Raw genomic sequence first — 6288 nt, 5'->3', positions numbered from 1 at the left:
TTGTTGTTCCCTTGTCCCTGGGTTTGTTAACACCCACTTCCTTTCCCCCACCTCCCCTTCTCCCATGTCCCTCTGGAACCTTCAGTCCCGTTGTTTTCTCCTCCAGATTGTTTATCCCGCTATCTTATCTAGATAGACCTACAGAGCAAATAATATGCACAAAAAATAAAACAGCAAACCAAAGGAACAAAAGAAAACACAACAGCAAAAAAACAATGACCAAAAAAAAGCCTATAAATAGTTCAAGGTCTGCTTGTTGGCCTTTAGGAGTGCTTTCCGGTCGAGTCTGCTGGGGTGCCACGCCCTGGCCCCAACGTCTATTTTTGGTATTCCCTGGGGACTTCGTTGCTCTGTTCCCCTTGCTGCTCTGTTGCACACCCTTAGTGTTTCCCCTCAGTGTGGTGGGGTCAGATCGGGCGCAATTCCCGCACTGTCTCCAGTGCTGTCCCTCGTAGCACTATGGGTCAGTGAGGGATGTCGTAAGGCTATAACTTTTTAAGGGATAAAAATGCCTTATCTTTTCCCCACAGTGGCTGCCGGATTGAAACTGCCGCCTTGCTGTTAGCAGCTCACCTTACAACCCACCATGCCGCCAGGGCTGCTATCTCTTCCGAGAGATGCAGTGTGTTAGATTCCTGTGTTTTCCATCTGGTAGGTCCATGTGTGCAGGCACTATGCCAGTGGTTGAATGAAGGTATTTGCAACAAAGAGGTCATTGGTCTTAAAAACTCTATCATGTGATCTGCAGCTTAGTGTCTATCACCAAGGCCCTATGGTTTGATTACTATTCCTTCCTCGGATCCCAACTTTTGTATTCCAATGCCCATAATTATTAATACATCTCGGGTGCATGTTTAATCCGTTTCAGGCCAAAGAAGTTAGTAGATTCTCCAATTTCTTCATCACCAGCTCTAGTTGTCAGTGCCTATGTTTGAATAGCAGTTGTACGAACTGGATTTCCTTATTGGTGTACAGATATTATCACAGACGCTGACACACTTCAACATAGATCCCCGTGTATACTCGAGTATAAGCCGAGTTTCTCAGCACGTTTTTAATGCAGTTTTTGTGGTAAAATTAGGTGTCTTGCTGGCATTCGGGCCAGCTTGTACTTGAGTATATACGGTCTGTTCTTTTTGATGATGAATGTGACCTCACCCTTCTTGTATTTGCTACTTGGAGCATCATAAACCATATAATCACCTGACTCAAAATCACCACTTTCAGGATATCGATCTTTATGTGTTCCATATCTTTTTTTTTTCTTTCACAATTTCCAATTTTCCTAGATTCATATTTTGCATGTCCCACATTCTGATGATTAGTGGGTGCCTGCAGCTGTGGATGCGCACGTTTGAGGCTCTCTCATCCACAAACGAAAATCCCCGCGCTTCACCGCATCCCAGTTATGCAGGTCCGGCCCCCTTGGAAGAGGCGCCGTTGCCAAGGCACGCTTTGAGTGCTTTTCCGCCAGACCAGCGCATCTTCCGCACTCTGCCCGACAGCGTCCCTTTGCTGATGGTCCCTCAGCAGTGGGCATCCTATTCCTTCCTCCCGGTCTGCGTCTGGAAGCTCTGGGCTGTGAGCCTGTTCACCATGGGTGCCCTGCTGGTAGTCGGAACAATGGTGCCAGGCTTCCACCTCAACAGCAACAGCACACGAACCGCCACAGGAGGGCGCACTGTCAGACAGACAAAGGGGTGCTGCACGGTGTTTCCGACTTGGTAAGGACGCGTCGTCGTACTGCGTTTCACAGGGACTGCACCATGTAACAGTCCCACCGCACTGCACTGAGGGGTCCAGTGTCCCCACACACTCGGCAACGTTTGTTGTTTTCTGGTTTTGTTTGGTTTAATTTTGCTTTAAATGCTGGGGTGAGAGCTCGCATTTTTGTTCAATTTTAAATATCAGTTTTATTGGCACATAACCCATATATCATACAATTGATAGTTTGATCATATCAAGAAGAGTTTTACCATCATCACCACCATCAATTTGAGAACATTTTCCTTTTTCTTGTCCTCATGATTAGCTCCGCTCTTCTCCCAAATCTTCCCTGCTATACCCTCCCCCAAAAAACACTAATCCAGTTACTGTCTCTCTCTGTTTACCTATGTTAGATTTCATATACAGGAAAGCATACCAAAAAACATGCAAAAGCCTCCACTGAAATAAAAGTAGAAAATATTAAAAAACGACATCAACTTTAAAATTGGTCAAAATGAAGATTGAATGATAAAGTGTTACACTTTAACCTAACTACGTCTGCCACAATCCACTTTCCAACACACTCCGGATGATGTTGAGGCTAGTCATAATCCTGATCTATGGTGAGAGGGGATTCACTCATCAGAGGCTCAATCCACGTGTATTTCGCTTCATTTTTTTAAAAAATTGAATCAACTTTAAAACGGGCCAAAAGGGAGATCAAATAAGATATATGTTAACCTCACTATATCAACCACAATCCAATTTACAATGCTGTCTGATAATAAGGCTGCTCAAACCCCTCAGCTACAGTCAGAGGGGATTCACCAGAGGCTTGATCTATGCGTGGCCCTAAAAATGGATTTTGGGCTTCCACTGTCATCCACAGCCTTCTGCAGACCAGATGTTCACAATTTAAGCTCTGACACCATTCCCTCCTTTGGATTTGGATTATATCATTTTTAATCCTTGGATCACATAGGCTGGTGTGCTTCTTCCATGTGAACTTAGTTGACACCTCACTTAGATGGCTATTTGTTTGAAAACAAGATGTTAAGACCCCAGACACTATTCTTTCTGACAGTTGGGCACCATCTAGTTTCTTCACCACACTTTGCTACAGCACCCATATCATCTGTGTTTCCTTCCTGAGGGTGTTCCCAATCTTTTGATATCACTGAGTCTATCTAGAGTCTGTGGACCCTGTAGGTGCTCCCCCCAGCTTGGGAAAAAGAAAGAAAAAGAAAGTCCACAGGTACAGACCTCCAGAGTATGGCAAGCAATTTTAGAGGTGTGCTAGACCCCACAACTCCCGTTAAGAACCATAGGTCATGTGGACCCATGCGAATACAGGGGCCCAGATCAGGCCTCCCCGTTCCTTGTTCCCAGCTGCTTTGCTGAGCCTCTGCTGTGGAACCCACCTTCTGGACAATCTTGGGGTTCTGCTGCTACAGAAATGATTGTCACCTGCTGAGATCCTGATGGACAAGGCCCCAGGGAGGAGGTGGCTGTTTTAGTTCTCTAGTGTTACTGTAACACAGTGCCACAGATGGGTGACTGTAAAGAAAATGAATCTGTTTTCTCATAGGTAAAGAGGTTAAAAGTCTAAAACAGGGTCATGGCCTGTTGATTCCTTTCTTGTTGGTAGTCCTGAGGGCCCCATGGCTCTTGGCTCGCAATCCATTCTTTTTTCTTTTTTTTTTAATTGGGGGCTCGTACAATTCTTATCACAGTCCATACATGCATCCATGTGTCATGCACATATGTACATCTGTTGCCCTCATCATTCTCAAAACCTTTGCCTTCTACTTTAGCCCTTAACGTCAGCTGCTCATTTCCCCCCTCCCTCCCCACCACACACAATCCATTCTTAAATGGCATTTGTAATGTTGTGTCGAATCTGCTCTTTTCCTAATTCAGAGTGATAAGGCTTAGGACCCACCCTACACTGGTGTGACCTCCTTACCACAACAAAACCCCTCCGTCCAAGTAGGATCGCATTAGTCGGTGTTGGGGTTAGGATGACAGCACATACGGATTTTGCTCTTGCTGTGAGGTCCTGCGCAGTCAGTCCCCATTGCTAGCCACCCCGAGGCACAGCAGAATGAGGCATGGCCCAGGCCTGCGCCATCCACAGTCATTGCTTTGTTGAATACATTGTTGAAGTCGCTGTGTCGATCCATCTCATGGGGGATGTTTCTCTTCGCCACAGACCCTCAATTTTACTAGCTAGAGGGTTTTTCTCTGGGGACTGGTCCCTCCAGATAACATGCCAAAGTGCGGGACAGGAAGTCTCCCCACCCTCACTTCTAAGGAGCACTCTGATTGTACTTGCTCCTGCAAGGGTGCGTTTGCCCTGCCAGCCAGCCATGGGAAATTTAATATTCTTCACCAACACCATCAGTATGTATTTGGGATATAATTCAACTAATAACCAATGGGATATTTTTATGAAACCTCATTTATTGGATTAGTAACTCTGCCAAATGAAGAAATGTTATTTATCTAAGATGGATCCTGACTAGTAAAAGCATTTTGGGGTGGGGGGTGGGGGGGTGTCAGCTGGAGGGCAATATGATTCCAGAACGACTAATAACAAAAGAGCCCTCTGGTATGGATTCAACGCCACTGCACTTGAATCCTGAAGGGCAGAGTTGATCTTTCCTCTTTGTGAAGACGTGTTGAAGACACGGTTAAGCCTCACCACAGAGACACGCACACTGGTAACCTTTGGACGCGCATCCAGCTGTTTGTCCATTCCGGTGTGTGTCGGCGGGGTGGGAATCATACCACATCAGCTATTTCATAACCAGCTTTTTTTCATAACAGTGTATCTCAAAAGTCTTTTCACCTCGCTGAGGACGCCGTACTTGGTAGAGTAGCGAGGCAGTGAGAAAGAGGAGACCCTTGACTAAATGGACTGACACAAAAGTGTCTGCCACCGAGGCCCAAACGTAAGAGCCATTGTGAGGACGGAGCAGGGCTGGGCAGTGTCTCCTTCTGTCGTACAGCGGGTCACTGTGAGTCAGAACCACTGGACGGCACCTCACAACAGCAACCACCATTCTCTAGCATCAGTTACGATGGCTGCGGTCATGCACTGTAGACACAGCCACAGCCGAACGCCCTGCTGCTGGGGGCTGAGATGGTTGGCAGGTTTTCACTGTCACAAAGAGGGATTATCCTCTATAGATGCCGCTCAGTTCCTCCATCATTCCCTAAAGCGAAGTGCCAAGAGGCCCCGTTGCTAGATTTAGAGAATGGGCATGTTTCAGGCTTTGGATGAAAATGATACTTTAGAAACCTTGTACCAATTCGGCATCCTATCAGCAGTATGCAATGAGAGGGTGCACCACACCGCACCACCCGTGGGTGTTGCGTGAGAAAATGCTGTGTCATCACGGCGATCCTGACTCGGGGATCCTATACAGGGTTTCCGGACGGTAAGTCTTTTCAGGGGAAGATAGTCTCAGCTCTTTCCCATGGAGCAGCTGGGGTTTGAACCATCACCCTCACCCATCACAATGCTCACCCAACAGCACCACGGGCTCCTTGGCATTCCACAGGGCCTTCGAAAAGTTCATGGAAAAAAGGGCATTGGAAGAGCAGGGAATTCTTACATGAACCTTTTGAAGCCCCCGCCTCAGACTTTAAAGATCGATGCCAACTTTATAATTTAAGCCTGGGTTGCTATAAGTAGCCATCATTGGACTATGAAGTGTAGTTTTATATTACTTGTGATATGCATGATACATATTTTCCACTGAGTTTATCGCTAGACTCAAATTGTTAATCCTTAAAGATATTTTTCACGATGAATCTTTCACACCGTTACTTAATTAAGTTTAGAAAGATATCTCTTTTGAGGCTTCCAGCTATGTCCAGGTAAGCACCTGATGCTGGGCCAGCTCTTGGGAGGGGCCTGGGACCTAGAGTCAGGTCAAGCAAGGATTTATACACTCTAGAGTCTTAAGGAGCCGTCCTGGTGATGCAAACGGTGGATTGTCTGGTTGCTAATGGAAAGGTTGGCAGTTTCTCCATGGAGAAAGACAGAGCAGCTTCTCCCATAAAGATTCCGAAACCAAACCCATGGCTTTAGAGTCGACTCCATCTCCTCGAGGATCCATATAGGATTCCCAAAAGTGCAACTCGAAGGAGCAGCCAGCCTCACGAGGAACAGCTGGTGGGTTAGAACCACCAACCTTGGGATTAGCAGCCACAGGGCCACAGCCTAGGAAACTGTAGGGGGGCATTTCACCTCTGTCACATGGGGTCACTATGAGTCAGCAACATTTAAAATTTAAAATTCGGACTACCTTTTGACAAAGTGCACCTCTCCACTGAGTTCTGTGCTTTGGGTGAGATTTTTTGCCCTGCAACCCCGTCCTGCACCCCCAAACCCAAACCTCTGAGCTCTCATTGAGACTGAGAGCCACAGGCAACAGCAAGACACTGAAACCTCGGGAAGAAAGCTGATGGTGCCGGCTGTATTAGTCTAGGTACTTTAGAGAAACAAATCCACAGCAACTCATGTATAAGAGAGTTTTATGTAAAGAAAGTGTGCATCACGAAAACATCCCA

Source organism: Echinops telfairi, unplaced genomic scaffold (genome assembly GCF_000313985.2).
Source record: "Echinops telfairi isolate 266 unplaced genomic scaffold, ASM31398v2 ScPeMD7_7;HRSCAF=31, whole genome shotgun sequence".
In the NCBI taxonomy this organism is placed as follows: domain Eukaryota; kingdom Metazoa; phylum Chordata; class Mammalia; order Afrosoricida; family Tenrecidae; genus Echinops; species Echinops telfairi.
The sequence above is the reverse complement of the archived record's forward strand: the minus strand, read 5'-3'. Positions refer to the sequence as shown.